The sequence below is a fragment of the Microcebus murinus genome, chromosome 12 (assembly GCF_040939455.1).
Source record: "Microcebus murinus isolate Inina chromosome 12, M.murinus_Inina_mat1.0, whole genome shotgun sequence".
Classification (NCBI taxonomy): Eukaryota; Metazoa; Chordata; class Mammalia; order Primates; family Cheirogaleidae; genus Microcebus; species Microcebus murinus.
Window position 1 is genome coordinate 20,348,866 of NC_134115.1, and position 22,467 is coordinate 20,371,332.

General features: G+C 35.6%; 1 long non-coding RNA gene across 1 annotated transcript in view; it reads right to left on the bottom strand.

Moving 5' to 3' along the window:
• Positions 1–18,899: 18,899 nt before the first annotated feature.
• LOC142874361 (uncharacterized) overlaps positions 18,900–22,467 on the bottom strand; it is a 133,847-nt gene continuing 130,279 nt past the window's right edge. Inside the window, exon 4 of the long non-coding RNA XR_012922179.1 lies at positions 18,900–19,569. This is a non-coding gene — a long non-coding RNA (uncharacterized LOC142874361). The remainder of the gene's footprint in view (positions 19,570–22,467) is intronic.

A 22,467-nucleotide genomic window follows, 5' to 3' on the forward strand; every position in this document is an offset into this window, starting at 1 on the left:
TTGCCAGTTCCTAAATGCCGATGTCTACGTTGTATTTAAATGCACAATTATCAAGTGTTTCATCTCTGACCATCACTGTGTATCCTGTAAGATACAATCTTTAGAAAGCAGAACCCAACAGAGCTTGTCATCTGCCAGAAATGGAATCAATCCACTCAATAGTCTACGTAATCCTGCTCACTTATTTTTTTTACTTATTATTATTATCATTATTATTTTATTTCAGCATATAATGGGGTACAAAGGTTTAAGTTACACATACTGCCTTTGCTCCACCCGAGTCAGAGCTTCAAGTGTGTCCATCCCCCAGATAGTGCACACCACACTCATTAGCTGTGAATATCACTTTTTAAAATATTTTATAAAATATCTTTTTAAAAAAACAACATGCTCCCCCCCCAAAAAAAAAGAATATTTTGAGAAGAAATCACACCATTGGTTTATTTTTGCAATTAAATGAGATAATGCACAGAAAGGGATCCTGCAAAGTAGGGTATAATTGTGTGCCCTCAATAAATGTTTACGATCAACATGAGCTATATATATGATGTCCTATATACATTAAATTTAAAAAGAATGTCACAGAACATATACTAAATTAGATAAGAACCATAAGAACATGAAAATGATTATATGCGAAAGCTAGATAAAATATCACCATTCTGATAGCCAGAAGGAGACCATCTTTTCACCATTTTCCACATTGCCTGACTTTTAGGATCTACAGCATCAAAACTGAGAAACAGACTTCCTCATTGGGGAGTTCATGATAAATTCAGTTTATAAAATAAAATCGAAAGAATTCTAGAGAAGCTCTTCCTGGGATATATTTCATTTTTTTAAAAGGAAGAAATGATTTTAGCTCTCACCCCAGCATCTTGACAATGAGCTAGTATGTTATTAAGATATCTGTCAAAAACAGTTCAGTTAGCAGGAGCGGAGCTGTGGAATGTGTCCTCAGGGAACTTTTGAACCAATGCCATTAATGTAATGTTACAAAACAGGAAACAAAATAGACAACACAACCCCATTATTAGCTATAGAGTAAGACCTGGAAATTTCAGGCTGTATGATTCTTCAGGGCAGCAGTCCCCAATCTTTTTGGCACCAGGGACCAGTTTCATGAAAGATTATTTTTCTGCAGACCCACGGTACAGATGGTTTGGGGATGATTCAAGCACATTACATTTATTGTGCATTTTATTTCTATTATTATTACACTGTCACTTGCCACTCACTGATAGGGTTTTGATATGAGTCTGCAAGCAATTGATTTCCTATCATCTCTGTGCAGTCAAATCTCTCTGCTAATGATAATCTGTATTTGCAGCCACTCCCCAGCGCTAGCATCACCACCTCAGCTCCACCTCATATTATCAGGCATTAGATTCTCATAAGGAGCATGCAACCTAGATCCCCGGCATGCGCATTTACAGTAGGGTTTGCACATCTGTGAGAATCTAACACCGCGGCTGATCTGACAGGAGAAGGACCTCAGGTGGAGATGCCAGCGATGGGGCGTGGCTGTAAATACACAGGAAGCTCTGCTTACTCACCTGCCACTCACCTCCCTGCTGTGCAGCCCAGTTCCTAACAGGCCATGGACTGGTACCAGTCCCTGGCCCAGGGATTGGGAACCACACCTTCAAGGGATGACTCATGGTACCTGAAATATATAAATGATCCATGAGATAAGAATGTGGCCAGGAAAAAAATTTTAAAAAGCAGAGAGACAAAGAGAATCTGCTTCTCAGGCATTGGAAAAAAAAAATAATATCCGTTTTTGTTTCCGAGGGCAAGCAATAGATATGTAAGAATGGACTCTTTGATCTCAGCCATGTCCCAGTTCTCAGCAGGGCCTGAAGAGCTGTGGTCTAACAGTGCCATTCCTGGCCTATTGGTTCTCACCACGAGACAGGCTTTCATGGCAAAAGAGAGGCAGGGCAGTTAGAGGCAGAGCTTTTAAAGGCAGGGCAGGGATCCCACAAATATATCAGAAGTACCACGGCATTTCAGAAGGCCAAAGCACTGCAGTCCCTAACAGCTCTCTAATTCTTCCTCCATCCATCTAATAGCAGACACTTGGCCTCCTCTGCCTTGGACCACTCCTACCGCTATCAGAGCCCAGGCATCTGAAGAAAGACTTTGGCCCGGTGCTTCCTCATATTTTCAGGTCCTCTTTCATTTCCATTCTTTGGCTTCAAAATCAGTACAAATTGACAAAATGGAATCATTTCTGCTTGGCACAAGGCTTGGCAACCAGATAACACCGATTAAAAAAGAAGAAGAAGGAAAAAAAAAACCCACATTTACTCTCCTCCACATCCATCGGCATGCAAAGTTCCAAGATGGAAATTTGTTTCTCCTGCAGTTTTATGACACTTCTACTGCCTGATTATCCCACTTTATGGCAATTTGCATCGTTATGGGCCTGCGGCAAATGAAACAAATTGCCATAAAATGTTGGGAAAATCCTAAATCATGGCTCTGTCTGGCCTGCTGAATGATGACACTGGGGTTGAATTCAGATGGCTCGGTTCATTTTGCTACAAACAGTCATGCCAGCCTTAATGGGTGCCACTGGCTCGCACATCAGGCTGCGTGGTGACTACTAAATGAGGCAAACTAATAGAATTTTTTTCCGATGCACTAAGCAAGTCTTCAGTAAAGAAAAACACATTGATTCCGAAGTTGTTTACTACCAACTAAATAGAACCCCTATAGCTTTTCCCATGCAGCCCACATTAGAGCTAAATTAACAGCCCTCATATGTATCCATTCTACTAGTACCAGACAAAAGTGCTTACATCATTAGGAATGTAAGTTGCCTCAGTCTAAATCATGATACAGAAGATTGTCTTTCTCATTTAACTGCCTAGCTATCAAAAGTTGTAATATCAGGCATAGACAAGCCTTTAAAGAAAAAATAAATGCACTGAAAGGTCATAAATAATTGCTGCATTTTAATTCAGTGGTGATGTGTTAGCTTTAAAATAAAAGGAAGAGGACCCTGATGGCTAGACATGCAAAAATGAGAGAGATCCAGGAAGGGTGACAAATTTGATGAGTGTTATGATCGTTGGTGATCACAACCTTTTTTGTCAACCCCTCCTATGAGTAAATTTATGAAAGAAGAATATTCATAGTAAGAAACCCTCTTGGCTCACAACACAGAAGATTCATTTGAACAATGAGGCTGAAATAAAAGCAATGAATTGTATTTTTCATAACCTTCTGTATGTCACATCCTACTAACTTCTACGTCATCCTCAATATCCTGAACCAAGACACTAGGAGAGGATGCTTAGCTCTTCCTACACACAGAGGCAACTCTTCCAGAACCACCCACCCCCCATCTCCACTATGGAGGTTTCTAGTGTCATGTAAAACAAATGGTGGAGAATGCCGAGATATGAAGAGGCCCTGAAGGAAACTAAGAGTCCTGGGTATGGGATTCAAATTGTGATGAACAAGCTCCATCAAGAACTTTTTTCCCAAACAATTGTAAATACTCTAGAAAGCAAGGAGCTTTTATGGAGACTGGTTTGACATTATTTAAAACATTTTTCATGTTATATTTGACAAAAAGAAAGTAATTCAATTAACAATCATCATTTATTGAGAATTTAGCATGTGCCAAGCATTGTACTGACAGGTTTAAATGATTATTTGATCATTTCAACCACTTATAGGTGACTAACCTAATTTTTAGAGAGGATAAACTACTTCCTCAAGGATGGATGTAGTAAGAGGCAGAACTAGAATCTGAAGAAAGATCTAGTCTCATCATGAATTGCATGCTCTCTACCACAATGTCACACAGTGAATGTAAAAATCAATTTTTCTGCTAAATTAACATTATTATTAGTTAGACAATAAACTTCAAAAGGATAAAAGATCCTCAAATAATTTTAACAAGTATCACACATTTGGCTTCTCCTGGATGATTTTTATAACTCATTAGTGTAGCCATTTCTTCTTGTAACTCATTTATCCGTTTCTATTTCACTGTCATTTGCTACACAAAGTATCAAATTCTTTCAATAAAGAATGAACATCTTTTGACTCAGGACTTCACTTTCCTTCTTTGAACTCATTCATTTCTAAGGTCACAGAAGCTGCACCTGCTAAGCCAAGCACATAACACTAAACAATTAAAGTTCTTGTATTTGCTGTTTACAGCAGTTTGAATTCATGTTAGATGAATGACAAATGAATGTGCATATTTCAAAACTATACATATTTATTCTGATGTTCACTGAAATTTCACATATGTTATCATTTTATTTTCTGAAGTAGGAAGCATAAAAGCACTTCTAAAAATCTACATTGTCTTGAACCACAGGTCTTGATTTATAGTTTCTAAAGCACCTGCTAAGTTTATGAATCTGTATATTGCACTTAGATTTTGGAGCAGCCCTTGGCTTATCTTATATATTCAATCTCTTGTCTGAAAGAAGCATCGCTAAGCTAAAGTTCTGTAGTACCAATCAAGTTTGGGTTTGATTTTAAACCAATAGCTTGGTAGCTTTGGGACCCACCTGCATTGTTCAGTTCTAGTTTCCATTAATACAAACACATGGCAATTTCTCAGTAAATGTTCATGTGCCTGTGTGCTATGGATATGGCTCAGGGGAACTGGACAAGTCACAGGTTTCCATTCCTCCTCTCAACTCTCCAAAATGTATAGTGCAAATACAAACTTATTGATCTCTTTTATAAGAAGCAACCCAAATTCTTTTGTGGTCCAAGTATCTCTATTCAAGTATCCATTTTAAGAAATAAGATGTAAAACTCATTTAATTTCTTTTCTATGTTTGAGGCAATAGATTAACCTGCAAAAATAATAGCCACATCATGATGTGAGACTACCAATAATAATGTAAAAGTTGCCTTATTTTTATTTTTAGAAGTTGACCTACTGCTTGGTCTAGACTATAGGTAATCTCTAATCTCTAATAAGTCTTATCTACAGAAACTCTAGTTAAAATTTTCAAAGAATCCAGTCCATCAACCAAGTGTGTTAGAACTTTCTTGTGAGTCAAAAAGAGGTGTTTTGGGGTTAAGAGTGCAGATTTGAATCTCTAGTTCAAAATTGTAATTCTTAATAGTCTGACCTTGGGCAAGTTACTTAAATATTCTGCACATAAAGTTCTTTATTTTTTTCTTTTTTTAATTTCAAAATATTAAGTGGGTACAAAAGTTTTGTCATATGGGTACACTCTATAATGCTGAAGTGAGGTTTTTCAATGTGTCTGCTACAAAGATGGTGTTTATTGTTCCCAATAGGTAGAGTTTTATCCCTCGCCCCCTTTCCAACTTCCCCTCTTCTTAATTTCCAATGTCCTTTGCATCTTTTTGTTTCCACGTGTGCCGATCACTTAGTTTCCATGAATTAGATGTGGTTTCATCTTTTCCATGAAAAGATGTGGTGTTTGTTTTTCCATTCCGGAGATACTTCACTTGGGATAATGGTCTTTAGTTCCATCCAAGTTGCTGCAAATGACATCATTTCATTCCATTTTATGGCTGAGTACTACTCTATAGTACATATATACCACATTCTCTTTATCCACTTTTGTATTTATAGGCACTTAGGTTGATTTCATATCTATGCAATTGTGAATTGTGCTGTGATAAACATTCAGATGCAGGGGTCTTTTTAATAAAATGATTTCTTTTCTTTTGTGTAGATACCTAATAGTCGGATTGCTGAATTAAATGGTAGGTCCACATTTACCTCTTTGAGGAATCTCCACACTGTTTTCCAAAGAAGTTGTACTAATCCATAGTCCCAGCAACCCAGTGTATAAGCATATATTTTCATCTGCATCCATGCCAGTATCTGTTGTTTTTTTGACATTTTAATAATGGCCATTCTGACAAGGGAAGTTAGTATCTCACGATGGTTTTAATTTGCATTTCCCTGATGATTAGTGATTTTGAACATTTTTTCATATATTTGCTGGCCATCTGTCTATCTTCTTTTAAAAAAATTCTCTTCATGTCTTTTGCCCATTTTTTTTTTTCTTTTGCCCATTTTTAATGGGCTTGTTTATTTTTTCTTGCTGCTTTGTTTGAGTTCTTTGTTGATTCTAGAGATTAGTTCTTTGTCAGATGTATGGTCTGAGAATATTTTCTTTGATTCTATCGGTTGCCTGTTTACTCTGTTAATTGTTTCCTTTGCTGTATAGAAGCTTTGTAATTTAATTAAGTCTCATTTATTTATTTTTGTTGCTGCTGCATTTGTCTTTGAGGGTCTTAGTTATAAATTTTCTTTGCCTGAGCCTCTCTAGAAGAGTTCTTTTCTACATTTTTCTCTAGAAGTTTTAAGTCTTTACATTTGAGTCTTTAATCCATCTTAAATTAATTTTTATAGATAGCAAGAGATATGGGTCCTACTTCATTCTTCTGCATGTGGCTAGCCAATTTTTCTAGCACCATTGAACAGGGTGTCCTTTCCTCTGTATATGTCTTTGCCTGCTTTGCCAAAGATCAGTTGGCCATAGCTATATGGTTTTGTTTCTGGGTTCTCTATTCTGTTCCATTGGTCTATGTCTCTACTTTTATACTAGTACCACGCTGTTTTGGTAACTACAGCCTTGTAGTATAATTTGAAGTCAAGTAATGTGACGCTTCCAGATTTGTTCTTTTTGCTTAAGATTGCTTTAGCTATTCAAGCTCTTTTTTTGGTTCCAAATGAAGGTTAGGATTATTTCCTCTAGATCAGTGAAGCAAGATGTTGGTATTTTGATGGAAATTGTGTTGATTCTGTAAATCACTTTGGGCACATTTTAATGATTTTGATTCTACCAATCCATGAGCATGAGCTATTTTTCCATTTGTTTGTGTCATCTATGATTTCTTTCATCAGTGTTTTGTAGTTCTCCTTGTAAAGATCTTTTACCTCCCTGGTTAAGTATATTCCTAAGTATTTTATTTTCTCCATAGCTATTTTAAATGGTACTGAGTCTTTGATTTGACTCTCAGCTTGATTGTTATTATTATATAGAAATGTGACTAATTTGTATACATTGATTTTGTAATGTAAGATTTTGCTGAACTTATTTATCCGTTCTAGGACTTTTTTGGTGGAGCCTTTAGAGTTTTCTAGATATAGAATCTGTCTACAGCCATACCACCCTGAACATGCCTGATCTCATCTGATCTCAGAAGCTAAGCAGAGCTGGGCCCAGTTAGTACTTAGAAGGGAGAATTATATTGTTGGCAAACAGGGATAGTTTGACCTCCCCTTTCTCTATTAGAATGCCCCTTCTTTCTTTCTTTTGACTGATTGCTCTGGCTAGGACTTTCAGTACTATGTTGACTGGAAGTAGTGACAGTGAGCCCACCCTTGTCTTGTTCCAGTTCTTAGTGGGAATGCTTTCAACATTTCCCCATTCAGTATGATGTTGGCTCTGGATTTGTCATATATGTCTTCTATAATTTTGATGTATATTTCTTCTATGCCTAGTTTATTGAGGATTTTCAACATGAAAGGGGTGCTAGATTTTATTGAATGCTGCTTCCACATCTACTGAGATAATCATATGTTCTTTGTTTTTGCTTCTGTTTATGTGGTGAGTCACATCTATTGATTCATGTATGTTGAACCATCCTTGTATCCCTGCAATGAAATCCATTTTTTTGATGTGCTGCTGAATTTGGTTTGTTAGTATTTTGTTGAGGATTTTCGCATTAATTTTCATAATGGATATTGGTCTATAGTTTTCCTTTTTTGTTGTGCCCTTTCCTTGCTTTGATATCAAGGCGATACTGGCTTTATAGAATAAGTTAGGGAGGATTCCCTCCTTCTTGCTGTTATGGAATAATTTCTATAGTATGGGTACCATTTCCTCTTTGTAGGTATAATAAAATTTGGCTGTGAATTCATCTGAACCACAGCTTTTCTTTGTTGGCAGATTTTTAATTACTGCTTCAATCTTGCTGGCAGTTTTTGGTCTGTTCAGGATTTCTATTTCGTCCTGATTCAGGCTTGGAAGGTGTGTGTTTTCAGGAATTATCCATTCCATCTAGGTTTTCTAGTTCATATGCACACTGATTTTTGTAGTATTCATTGGTGATACTTTGTATTTCTGTGCTATCAGTTGTAATATCACATTTTTTTCATTTCCGGTTGAGGTTATTTGTGTACTTTCTCTTCTATTCCTGGTTATCTGGCTAGTGGTCAATAAATTTTGTTTATCATTTAAAAAAACCAACTTTTTGTTTTATAGCTCCTTTTTGGGGGGGTGCTTCTATTTCATTTAGTTCTGCTCTAGGCTTTGTTATTTCTTTTCTTCTGCTGGCTTTGAATTTGGTTTCTTCATCTTTTTCTAGTTCCTAGAAATGTGACATCAGATTGGTAATTTGTGATCTTTCTGGGTTTTTTGATGTAAGCATTTAAGGCTATGAATTTCCCTCTTAGCACTGCCTTTTCTGTATCCCATAGATTTTTGAAAGCTTGTGTCCTCTAGTGATTCACTTCAAAGAATTTTTTGATTTCTATCTTAATTTCATCATTGACCCAAGAATCATTCATCAGTGGGTTGTTTAATTTCCATGACTTTGTGTGGATTTGAGAGTTCTCTTGGAATTAATTTATAGTTTTATTCCAGTCTAGTCTGAAAAGATACATGGTAGGGTTTTGATTTTTCTGATTTTACTGAGACTTGCTTTTTAGCCTAAGATATGATCAGTCTTGTAAAATGCCTCATGTCGTGATGAGAAGAAGGTATATTCTGTAGGTTTGGGGTAGAGTGTTCTGTAAATGTCTGTCAGGTTTATTTGTTCTGGAGTTCCATTTAAGTCCAGTATTTCTTTGTTGATTTTCTGCTTCAATATCCCACTTTTGTCAGTGGGATATTGAAGTTCCTGGTTATTACAATGCTGCCATTTATTTCTTTGCTTAGACCTAGTAGAATTTGCTTTATGAATCTGGGAGCTCCTGTGTTAGGTGCACATATATATAGGATTGCTATGTCTTCCTGCTGAATTGCCCCCTATATCGTTATATAATGACCATCTTTGTTTTTTATTTTATCATTGTTGATTTAAAGTCAATTCCATCTGATATGAGAATGACTATACCAGTTCTCTGCCATCCATATTCTAAATTCCATTCTGACATTTTGACAATTTGCTTTTGGTTGGGGCCCTTTGCTGTAGAACTATTGTGATCCTTTGGGGGTGTCAAACTTGCTTGTTTTTTCATGTTGCCAGAGTTCTTTTGCTAGTTTCTTTTAATCTGAAACCTCTTCTCTCAGTTCAGGACAAATAGCTTTGCAATGCTCCTGTTCTCCTTTACTGGGAACACTCCCATTTAGGAAGAATAAGGAAAGGTCTCTAGATGATGCTTTTGTGTCCTATTCCAGAAGACTTATCAAGTAGGAGAAGGGTAGATGCACTGCAATGTTTTAGTGTAGCTCTTCTATGTTGTCCCATTCCCTGTGGTTGTCACAGCCTAAACTGGTGTTGGAGGATCTTTGTGTGGAGTGGTGGGTCGGTCCCTAGGCCACTGTTGGCAGCTCACACAAGTGGCTGGGAGAATCCTTCTCCACAGAGGCAGGCATTCCAGGAGATTGCTTTGCCCATGTATCCCTGAAGTGATGGCAGTGGCTGCTTAGCAAGGCTATCTAGACAGTGGCAAGTTTTCCTGAAGATGAAAAACAATAAATAAGATGATTCCAGATAGATTGTGATAGAGAATGGCTTGCAGGTGGGGTAGGCAATTTTAGGTAGAAGTTTTAGAGAAGTTTTCCTGAAGATGAAAAACAATGTTAATAGCTAATGTTGTACTTAGCTAAGCTGGACCCTACATTTTCCAGAATTCCCTTCCTCGCACAGTCCAGATGAACATGGGACACAAAAGATATGTCACAGATTTGGAAGGCGGAAGTGAAGCAATCACATTCTCTTTGTGCTCAGAAGGGCAATGCAGGACACCAGGCACTGTTGCACCACACACTTTGTTGCTGATCTGCTGCCTCCCTTTGTTGGCATAATGCATGTGAGTCCTTCAGCTCCCAGCTCTTCCATTTCTCCAACTCTTGCTTCAAGTCAATGTTTGGCTCTGAAATGAGGGTGCCAGCTTCTCCTACAGGACATCCACATCATTGAAGTGGAAAGCTTGGAGGCAGGGAGACACCAATCTGAGTTCTAGTTCACCCTTGTGTTCCCCTTTGTCCTTGTTCTCCTCCACTTCATTTTCACTCTTTCCTTGCTGATCATTGTGATATAGGTCCAACATCAGACACAGAAGCAGCAGCTTCTACAAATTGCATAAGGTCAATCCCCTTTAATAAACCCTATATTCTCATAATTTCTAAAGTTCTATTTCTACTATCAAACTCTGAGAGTTACACGAACATGCTGCATCCTTTCTATGGAAAAAAAAATACATATTGCTAAAGGCTTTATACTGTGATCCTATTTAATCCTCATAGCAACTATGGAGCATATACTATTATCATCCCCATTACAAATGAAGAAACTAGGCTCACCAAGACCAAGCACCTGCCCCATGTCACACTCCTAGTGAGTGCTGAAGCTGAGATTCAAACCCTGGGAATGTGATAAGAAAGTTACAATAGTTAAATGCTGTGCTGCCACCCCTAATTATATTCTTTAGGGCTGATCTGCAAGATCTAGGAGTTTACTAAGTGCTATTTTGAGCAGGGATTAAGCTCAGAAGTCTCTGGACTCGTAGCTGAGAACATACAATTGCTCAGGAAATAGAATTTGAGAGATGGAAAGAAAATTAAAAATCATTGAGCCCAATTACATATGAAAGAAATCTCAGAGAAGTGATTGTGCGAGTTGAACAAAGTGCCTTGATTAGGAGCTTCTGCCTAAACTCTGTGGCTTTCTCCCATGCCACACTCCCATGGAAGTAAGCTTAGCTCCACCTGCATAAGGCAATCCTGTAAGGGTCTAAGAAACACCATGGATCACCTCGTGAACCAGAATTAGTACTTAAGATTTGTTTATGTGTATGTGACTATGTCTCTGGTATCCTTTGGCCCAAGGTAAAATAATTCTATTTCTCTATTTGGGTGCTGCAAGGGCCCTTTATGGAGTTAATTCAAGTCTTTCTCAACACTTCAACTGAAAGTACTATTAGGAAAATACCTTCCAATAATTCTGCTAATAGTTTCCAGCAAACTTAAACCTGGAGCAGCATTCGAATGAATTTATCTGTAGTGGGCTTCTGCAGGAATCAATAAGTCATTCTGATTCATTCTCAGTTTTTAGAGGAAAGTATTTATTTTCTAAGGAGGAGATTGAACAGAAATGAGAGTCATTTGTATGGGGTGAAGAGTAGCTTGCTAACCAAGATTACCTCATTTTCCCTTTTTACACCTAAAGGATTAATCTATGGGAATTTTGGAATTTAAAGCTATAGATCTCTTTTTGGGATCTCTCCAATATCTTATAGAAGCACTAAATATTTCCATGGGGTTCTAATAATTTGCACTACATTGAGATTAGAATTTTGCCTGTAAAAAAAACCTTAGAAAGCCTAACTGGTTGAAAACTAGACCATGCTTCATCTGCCAATATAAATATACATGAAAATGTGTCTAGGAAAAAAATCAATTATATTATTTCACCAGTGAAGTTAAATAACAAAAATACAAGTCTTATCATTTTAAGGAGATGTAGGAAGTTATTACTGGTACCCAAAACTATGATTTTTCAATAACGAACAATTTTTTTTTACAACAATGAAAGGGTTTACACGAGTAAGAATTCTCCTGAGGAATTCAGATCAAGAATAAACCCCAAAGCTCAGAGATCTCTGTGAGACCATGTCCATTGATTTTTACCTTATGGAGATCTCAGTGCAATTGGAATGGATTGGTGTCTCCCGACTTGGAAGACATGGCCATTAGAACTTCAGAACATCACACTAAGAATTTTAAAATGTAAACAGAAATTAACCAGTATTGAATTAATAGGATTGAAATGGCATTTTTCTTCCTTCAATAGATAGTTCTAAAAAATGTGAAACCTGAGGCTCCTACGAGTCAATTGTAAAAGCTCTATGACTGTCCTTAGGACTAGATCATCTTAAAGTCAAAGTCAGCCTCTGCCACTTGGGAGAGACACAAATAAAAGGATCCATGAAGTCCAAGGCCTTACCCTGGTCCTGGCCCAGATGACTTCATAGACGCCAAGGTATGAACACAGACAGATTGTAGGACACCTAAAAAGAGAAGCCACTTTCAAAGATTCTGCCAGGTATAGCCTCTTAAGGCTAAAATATATAATATATTATGGTTCCAGAAACTGAGAAGAGGCCAGTCATGAAAGACCCCCAAGATAGGCTTTCGTCTCTTTTACCACGTAACACAAGAAAGCTCTGTCAGCAATGTGAATAATTGTGAATCAGCTGAAAAGATAACAGAATATAAAAGACAGCCTCTACTGCCATACCATGATCTTTCCCTGGGGTGCAGCACGCACTCCAGGCAAGTTTTATCATCAAAACTTGGCTACTAGGAGGCTAGGGAAAGCTGAAATGATTAAAAAAAAAAAATCAATGTTTTAAAAATTATTTCTAATTATAAAATATTTCAAACATACAGAAATAATATTGAAAATATAACAAACACATGTACCCACCACTAGAGTTAACACATTTTTAATATTTTACTATATTTGCTGCAGCTTACTTTTGCTTTTCCTTACAGACAGTTAAAATGCAATAATTTCTGTATCTTATTCCCTCTCCAAAATCCTCTCCTTCTACTCCTCAAAAGTTAACTGCAGTCTATAAGTTAGTATGTATCACTCTAAAGCATATCGTTCACTTTTAGGTAAATATATATATATATAGGACTTCATTTAAAAATATAATATGGTTTTTTGCAAGATACAAAGTTAGCACATAAATACCATAATGATTCTATATGCTAAATGAATTATCTAAAAAAGAAATTTAAAAAAAATCCCATTTACACTAGCTACAAAAAAATAAATAAAATACTTAGGAATAAATTTAACCAAGGAGGTGAAAGCTCTGTACAATGAAAATGATAAAACATTGATGAAAGAAATTGAAAAAGACAGAAATAGATGAAATGATACCCTTTGTTTATGGATTGGAAGAATTAATATTGTTAAAATGTCCATACTACCCAAAGCAATCTACAGATTCAATATAATCCCTATCAAAATTCCAATGATATTTTTCATAGAAATAGAAAAAAAGTTCTAAAATTCATATAGAAGCACAAAAGAACTCAAATAGCCAAAGTAATCCTGAGTGGAAAAAACAAAGCTGGGGGGATAATACTACCCGATTTTGAACTATATTAAAAGCTATAGTAACCAAATCAGCATGGTACTGGCAAAATAAAACAGACATACAGACCAATGGAATAAAATAGAGAGCCTGGAAATAAATTGATTCATTTATAGTCAATTGAGTTCTGACAGTGGGGCCAAGAACACTCAATGTGGAGAGGACAGTCTCTTCAACAAATGGCACTGAGAAAATTGGATATCCATATCCAAAAGAATAAAATTGGACCCTTATGCCATAAACAAAAATCAGCCCAAAATGGATTAAAAGCTTGAACATAAAACCTGAAACTGTAAAACTACTAGAAGAAAACAGGGAAAGCTACATGACATTGATCTGGCCAATTCTTTTTTGGATTTGACCCCAAAAACTCAGGCAATAAAAGTAAAAATATATAAATGGGATTATATCAAACTAAAAAGTATCTGCATAGCCAAGAAAACAATCAACAGAATGAAGAGAAAATCTATAGAATGGGAGAAAATATTTGCAAACTGTGGATCTGGTAAGAAGTTAATATTCAAATATATAAAGAACTCAAACAACTCTATGGCAAAAAAACAAATAACCTGGTTAAAAAATGGGCAGAGGTGGTTAGAACTGGAACCCATACTATTAAGTGAAGTTTCCCAAGAATGGAAAAACAAGCACCACATATACTCACCAGCAAATTGGTATTAACTGAACAGCACCTAAGTGGTCACATAGGTACTACAGTAATAGGGTATTGGGCAGGTGGGAGGGGGGAGGGGGGTGGGTATATACATACATAATGAGTGAGATGTGCACCATCTGGGGGATGGTCATGATGGAGACTCAGACTTGTGGGGGGAGGTGGGGAAATGGGCATTTATTGAAACCTTAAAATCTGTACCCCCATAATATGCCGAAATAAAATATATATATATATATATATATATATATATATATATATATATATATATATATATATTAGGAAAATAAATTCCACAAAGTTCCAAAAGGAAAAAAAAAAAAATGGGCAGAGGACCTGAATAGACATTTTTTTAGAGCATGCAAATGACGAACAAATATATAATATGAAAAAATGCTCACCGTCACTAATCATGAGGGAAATTCACATTAAAACCACAATGAGATATCACCTCACACCTGTCAGAATGACTATTGTCAAAAAGATAAAAGGTAACAAGTGTTGGCAGGAGCAATCACACTTCTGGGTATATATCCCAAAGATTTGAAATCAGTATGTTGAAGAGATGTCTGTACTTCTAGGTTCACTGCAGCATTATTCACAAATAGCCAAAATTTGGAATTAACCTAAGTATCCATCAACAGATGAATAAAGAAAATGTGGTATGTATATGTATATGTGTGTGTGTGTATGTGTGTGTGTGTGTGTGTGTGTGTATATACATGATAGAATAATGTTCAGCTTTAAAAAAAGGAAATTTTGTCATTTGCAACAACATGGATGAACCTGGAGGACATTATGTTAATTCATAAGGCAGGCACAGGAAAGCAAATACTACATGATCTCACTTAAATGTGGGATCTAAAAAAGTTGCACTCATGGAAACAGAAAGTAGAATGTTGTTTACCAAGGACTTTTTGGGGGGTGGAGGGGAGATTTGGGGAGTTGATAGTCAAAGATTACAACATTTCAATTAAATAAGAATAAGCTCAAAAGATCTATTCATAACATGACAACTTTAGTAAATAACAACTATATTCTAGAAAATTGCTAAAAGTAGATTTTAGATGTTCTCACCACAAAAAAAGAATAAATATGTAGGCAATGAATATGTTAATTAGCTAAATTTAACCATTTCACAATGTATATATATTTCAAAACATGATGTACATGATGAAAATGTACAATATTGTCAATTAAAATAATTAAAATTTAATAATATAGTATGGTTTTATATAATTTTTAACCTACAGAAATGATACTTATACCAGAATTTCTCAACCTTGGCACTATGGATATTTTGGGCTGTATACTATTGTATCCTATTTCTGCTATAACAAATAATCACAAAAATAGTGGCTTGAAACAACACAATTTATTGTCTTTAGTTCTAGATTTTAGAAGTTTGAAATGAGTCTTACAGGGCTAAAATCAATGTATCAACAGAGTTGGTTTTCTCTCCAGGCCCTAGTAGAGAACCCATTTCCTACCTCTTCCAAATTGTAATGGCTGTCCATATTACTTGACTTGTGGACCCTCATCTGATGGCCATTTCTCCCCCTGTTCCAGTGTAAAGTCTCCTTCTCCCTTCTTTGAATTTCTTATTGCCCTCTCATAAGGGCCTTGTGATCACATTTACTTATAGTCCACCAGTATCATCTAGAATAATCTGCCCATGTCAAGATCCTTGACTTAATCACATCTTCAAAGTCCGTTTTGCCATAGAATTATATTAAAAAAAAAAAAAGCTTTAGCTACAATAAATTTAACATAGTTTATTTGAGCAAAGAACTATTCATGAATCAGGCAGCACTCAGAATGAGAAGAGGTTCACAGAGCTCCATCTAGCTATGTGAGCAGTGAGCTTTTATAGACCAAACATGGAAACAAAGTAGAGAAATCACTTAGTTGATTGGCTACAGGTAGGCTTCTTCCCTATTTGCACATGGTGTAATGAGGCATTTGCCGTGTTTGGGCATGGTATGATTAGGTGGCTGCCTGTGATTGGCTGGAGATTGACTATTGCAAAAAGCATACTCATAAGTTAGGCTTTGGTTTGTTTGCAGACTAAGTTAGATTGCAGTTTGTTACATAGGAACTCAAAGTAACAGACAGCCTTAGGCTAATGGCCTCTTGCTTCTTTAATTTAAGAGAAAGTAACATTCACAGGTTCTAGAGATGAGCATGTGACATTTTTCGGGGCTGGGGGGTATTATTGAGCCTCTCCCAGGGCAGATAATTCCTTGTTTTGTAGGGGACTGTCCTTTATATTATAGAATGTTCAGCTGCATTTCTGGCTTCTACTCACTAGATGCCAATAGCACTCCTCCCCCAGTTTTGACAATCAAAAATGCTTCCAGACATTGCCAAATGTCTCCTGGGGGGAGGGGTGCGGGGGGGGGGGTGTAAAATTACCTCCAGTTGAGAACCACTGTTCTACATGTATGTTTGTCACTGGTATATTTCACTCTACATTGCATTTGAGAATTATCCCTGTTGATACATTAAGACCTAATTTATTAACTTTAAGTCCTCCATAATATACTATTGCATGAATAAAAACTTTTTTCCCAATTTTTTTCTTTATAGCAAACAATGCTGCATAAATCATATGAACATATTTCCTTTACACATGTACAAAGAGTTTCTCTATGCTAGGGCAATGGTTCTCAAACTTTAACATGGTCAAAATCAGCTGGAGAGCTCCTTCAAACACAGATTGCTGGCCAATACACCTAGAGTTTATGAATCAATAGGTCTGAAGTGCGGTTCAAATTTCTGAATTTTTAACAAGTTCCCAGGTGATGCTTGTTTGGGGAGCACTTTTTGAGAGCCATTGCTCTATGATATCTTCCTAGATGTTTGATTGCAAGTATGATTTACTAGGTATTGCCAAATTACTACCACAGTGGATATGGCAATTTCACTCCCACTCACAAATAATGAATTAATATTTCCCTATGACCTGACCAAGAATTGATGAGGGAGACTGTAATTTTCTGAAAAAGTGAGGGATTAGAGTGGCAACACCTAGTTTATTATTTTGTATTTCCCACAGTACTAAAGAAGTCACACATATTGTTATAAAATTAGTAGCCATTTGGGTTCCCTAGTCTGTGTATTTCCTGTTCTTATTTTTTGCATGTTTTTTACAAGTTATTAATAGGAGTTTGTTTTACACTCCAGATACTGAATTTTTGTTATTTGTACACATTGCACATATCTTTTTCTAGTATGTATTTTTCGTTTTGAATTTACTTGTAGCTTCTTTCAATAAAAATACTTTTTTGAGACAGAGTCTCGCTTTGTTGCCCAGGCTAGAGTGAGTGTCATGGCATCAGCCTAGCTCACAGCAGCAACCTCAAACTCCTGGGCTCAAGTAATCCTGCTGCCTCAGCCTCCCAAGTAAGTAGCTGGGACTACAGGCATGCACCACCATGCCCAGCTAATTTTTTTCTATATATATTAGTTGGCCAATTAATTTCTATTTTTAGTAGAGACAGGGCCTCACTCTTGCTCAGGCTGGTTTCAAACTCCTGACCTCTAGCAATCCGCCCACCTCGGCCTCCCAGAAGGCTAGGATTACAGGTGTGAGCCACAAGACTTTTATTTTAATGTAGTCAAATTTATCAATCTTTTCTCTTATGTTTTTTTCATTTTTGGTCTTCAGAATCTTTTTCTGTCTCAACATCACAAACATATTTCTGCTTCATTTTATTTTAATTTTTTTTTCATATCTGTGGACTTTAATCCATCTAGAATTTATTTTGTGCATGATGTACAGTAGGGATCCATTTTATTCTATATGAATAGCTGGTTGATGCACCCCCATTTATGGAGTGCTTAGACTCATAAATTTCTAATGTGTCTTGTGCCATATATATCCATATGTCTATTTTCAGCTTTTTATTCTATACCATTGAGTATTTCTATGCTCAAATCCTACTGTTTTAATTACTATAGGTTTATAACAAGTCTTTATAAATGTTAGGTTAAATATTCCTACATTTTTGCTCAAAAATGCCATGGTTCTTCTCTTTATTCTGCAATATAAATTTTAAGATCAGTTTAAATTGTATAAAAATAATCTATAAAATTTTTATAGTTTTTGCATAGAAATTATAGATTTAAGGCCAGTTGCTATAATTATAACTTCAAGTCTTCCACCTGGTAGCATGATAAATCTGCCCACTTATTTAAGCCTTCTTATATGCTCTTTAATAAAGCTTTAAAAGGGTTTCCATAAATGTCTTCAGAATCATGTTTGCATATTTGTTTCTAAGTATCTTCAAATATCATGCTATTCTTAATATTTTCATTATATGTTCTAATTGTTCCCTTTGTATAGGCAAACTTTTCATGTCTATGCATGGATAGTGCATCCAGCAGCCTTGCTGAACTCCCTGATTAGTTGAAAAGTCTATCTATAGATTTGCAAGGATTTTTCTAGGTAGATGATATTATCTGCAAATAATGATATATATGTTTCTTCCTTTCCCATTCTCATGCTTTGTCTTATGGTGCTATCTATGATCTCAAGTGCTATACTGAGAAGAGCTTTTGACAGTTAGAATCTCTGACTTGTTCCCGGCTTTGAAAATATTGCTTTTGTCCTATCATTATGAAATATAAATTTGCTACAGCTTTTTAAATTACCATTTACCAGATTGAGAAAGTTTGCTAAGAAATATTTTCATGGGTAAATGTTGAAAATTAATTACATGTGTGTCTTATATTTATTGGTTGATTTTTTCCTTTAAGTCGTTACTGAGATAAATCTCACTGATTTTCATTTTAAGATAGGTATTTATTCTATTGAAATTATAGATGAACATGTTTTAAAGAAACAAATGACTCTATTTACTTGTGAAACACAGTATGCTCCTTACCATTTCTTCATCCACAAAGGCAGTGACTTTTGTATCTTTTAACGGATTCTTTGAGTATCTATTTCTGTGTTTCTACATAACTAGCTTGCATTGCTACCGTTTGATTTTTCAGTTTTAATTTTCTATTGAGTTTCCACTGAATGATCAGCTTTTGCTCCCAGCTCCCACCACACACATATTCTCTCCCTTCTTTCTATCATCCATCCTAATAGAACTATATACTAATTTTACTTAGATAAATATTCTGTTTATATTATTACAACTATGCAAACACTATTCACAGCTGAACCATGTAGTAAACTATGATTATTTTCCCTTTGCTAACAACTTAATTTTCAAAGCATATATTGTCTTGTTTTTATTTGCTAAGTTTTCTATGAATTTACAATTAATTCAAGACCAAACTCAGCACTGTCTAAAACTCCTTTCAAGATTATCATATATATCCAGTAGTTTATCAACTTTACCTTCCTGAAGAAGTCTCTCCCACATCCTCTGACCTGCTCCAACCTGGATAGTTCCCCAGCATACCTGATGCACAGCTATTATCTTAGAATCCATCTTCACCATCATGCTAGATATTCCCTTTACATTTCTCCTGTGACGGATCTTCTATATGCCATGTCCCATGTCTTTATTATTTCGGTTTTATCCTCTGCTTTCATTCCTGGTTTATTCCTCATTCTTTGAAGTATCTTCTGTAGGAGATTTTAAAGAAAGAATGTGTAAAAATAAAATAGTATACCTGAGCACAGGATTCTGGGAAGACAATTATTTTTCTTCAGAATTTTGAAATATTACTCCATTGTTTTCTACCTTTTGGTGTTGATATTGACAAATAAAAAGCCAATTATTACTCATCTTTTGTACATTATCTTTTTTTTTTACTGGAACCTTGACAATCATAATTCTGGCCCCCCTGCACTGAAATTTTACAGTGATATGTGTTACAATGGGTCTCTTTTTATCCATTATGCTTACTTATTTCTTTTGTACTTTGAAACCCATGACCTTCAGTTTGAGAAAATTGTTTAATCTTTTGATTGATAATACTGATCTGCTTTTCCCTCTCCTTTGTAGAGCACCATCATTTGGATGTTGTACTGTCTTCTAATTTATTATCTCTTCTATTTTTAATATTTGTCTTTGTTCTGTCATATTTTCCTAATAGTATGTATTTATCTAATTTTAGGAACATAATTCTAGATATGTCTATTTGATTGATCTAGCCATTACTTTGTTCTACCCCTCCTTATTAATTTCTGTGTGCTTAATCTATTGATTACTGAGAGCAGTATGTTAAATCTCATTCTGTGACTTAAGATTTGATAATACCCTTGTGAAACTGTGCCAATTTTTGCTTTGTATACTGAGGCTATGTTCTGAGGTGTGTATAGAATCTGGATTGTTATAGCTTCCTGATGAGTTGTTTCATTATGTAATGATTCTGTACTTAGTAAGGATGATACATATAGCTTGATCCATTTTTTCTAGTCAATATTAGACACATTATTTCCTTACCTCTACTGACAACCTTCAGGTGTGTCTCTTTGAAATAACCTAAATCAGAAGATCTCTACTTTAAACTGGTAAAATTTATACATTAGATACTTAAGATATATTTGGATTATTTTGTACTTTTAATTTGTCATGCTTCTCACAAGTTGTATCCTTTCATGCCTTGTATCAAATAATCAAGTTTTATTCATTTTTTCTTTCTTCCTTCCAGTACTATTGAGTGAATACTTGGTATCAGCAGTGGTTCTAGAAAGAAGCCCCTTACAGAATGGGGTTTCTGTATTGGCTAGAATGACATTCTAACAATCAAGGGGAAATTGGGTTGCCTCTACACAATGAGGCAACAGGGTGTATGTCTGTAACCCAGGACTTCTCTAGGAAACCTCTGAATATATCTATGTTCAACAGAACAACAACTACAAAAAAAATTTAAGTCAGTATCACTGAGCATTCAGATACTTTAGAAATGAAGATTTAGTTAATCTAGGAGTTTTAAAAAAAATCTAATCTGCATCCCCTTCTTCTGTCTATGATTTTCTCAAACTCATTTAAGAGAATATAGAATACATAATTCTACTCTCCTATCTCTCACCTCTCTTTATCTCATTGTGCTGAAACATGGGTATTTTCTTTATATGTGTCTTCTAAGGTGCAAATTTTCTCTTCTCCTGAGTCTAAATGGATATTTAACTTCTCTATTCAATTTTAATTTCAAATTCTCATATTTTTTTTTTCATTTCCAGAAGTTCAATTTAATTTCTTTTTTTCAAACCTGCCTTGGCATCATTTGGTGCACTTTTTTATATTTCGCTGTCCTTCTTTTTTCTTTGTTAAACATTTAAAAGATACTAAATCTATAGCTTTTTATTATTATTTTATCTCAGGGTTTGGCATGCTAAACTATTTTTTTCTGCTGACTGTAACTCATGATAAATTATTCTTGATGCTTTTTATGATAGGTTTGTCTTAAATGGGAATTTTTTTTTCCTGTGGCCTGGGTTGTGAAAATACCCTCCAACTGTGTTTGCATTTATTTCTTGCTGGTATTCTAGGAATATCACCAGCCTGGGACCACTTTTATATTAATTTATCAGTTCGGTGGTATGGAAAACGCTTAGGTTCAACCCAAGTGTGGCTCACATGTGAATCTTAACAGGCTCCTCCTTCACCATTAAAAAAGATGTACTTTACTTTTGGATGTAAACCACCCCTGCCTTAGAGTTCCAATTTTCACCACGTTTCATCAAGTGACACTCCTTTGCCAATTGCCAGGACAAATCCTACTCATATCCTAGCGAATGAAAAGATACATAAAACAAATAAACAGCATAAAATAGTCAATATTATTGCAGAATTATTTGTTTCCAAATAGCTATTTCATCATGATCAAAATAGGGTTTAGGCATAGTATACTGGGAAGGGAAAAGAGCAAGTCCAAAGGCACAAAGGTATACAATCCTGGCATCTTATAGAAACAGGGAAGAGTGCTAGAAAGTTGGAAAACAAAAGATGTGATGTGTATGGTGTGATCAGTTGGGTGGACCAATCAGCTATCGTGATTTTATGAAATCCTCTTATCAACACAGAGGGGATGAAGTTCTGATTAGAAGATTATATATCTTATTTCTGATTAGAAGATTATATATCTTATAAGATATTATATATCTTATTTTTAAGATAAGATATATCTTATCTTAGTTAAAATAATGGAAATATGAAGTAATGGCATACATAAATTCTGCTTTTTTATTTATTAAATCATTTCAAACACAGGGGAAATATATAGTTCATAGGCTTTTGTAGTAAAAATTGGCAATTTCTTATTTAGTACTTGTTCATCTTCAGGTTTTGGGGGGAAAAGGGAGCAGCTGAGCAGGATTTTCCTCTTGGCCACTGTCCAAGGAAGGGGCTGGAGAGGAAGATGGAGGTTATTAGAGAGGACTGGATACAAGCCCAGCCTCGGCAGAATGAACGGGGCATGAGACAGAAGGGAATAAAAGCACCTGTGAAGGCATATTGCCAGCTCTGCTTTTCAGAGGATGGAAGAAATGGAAATTCCTGTGCTTTTGAGAAATGGA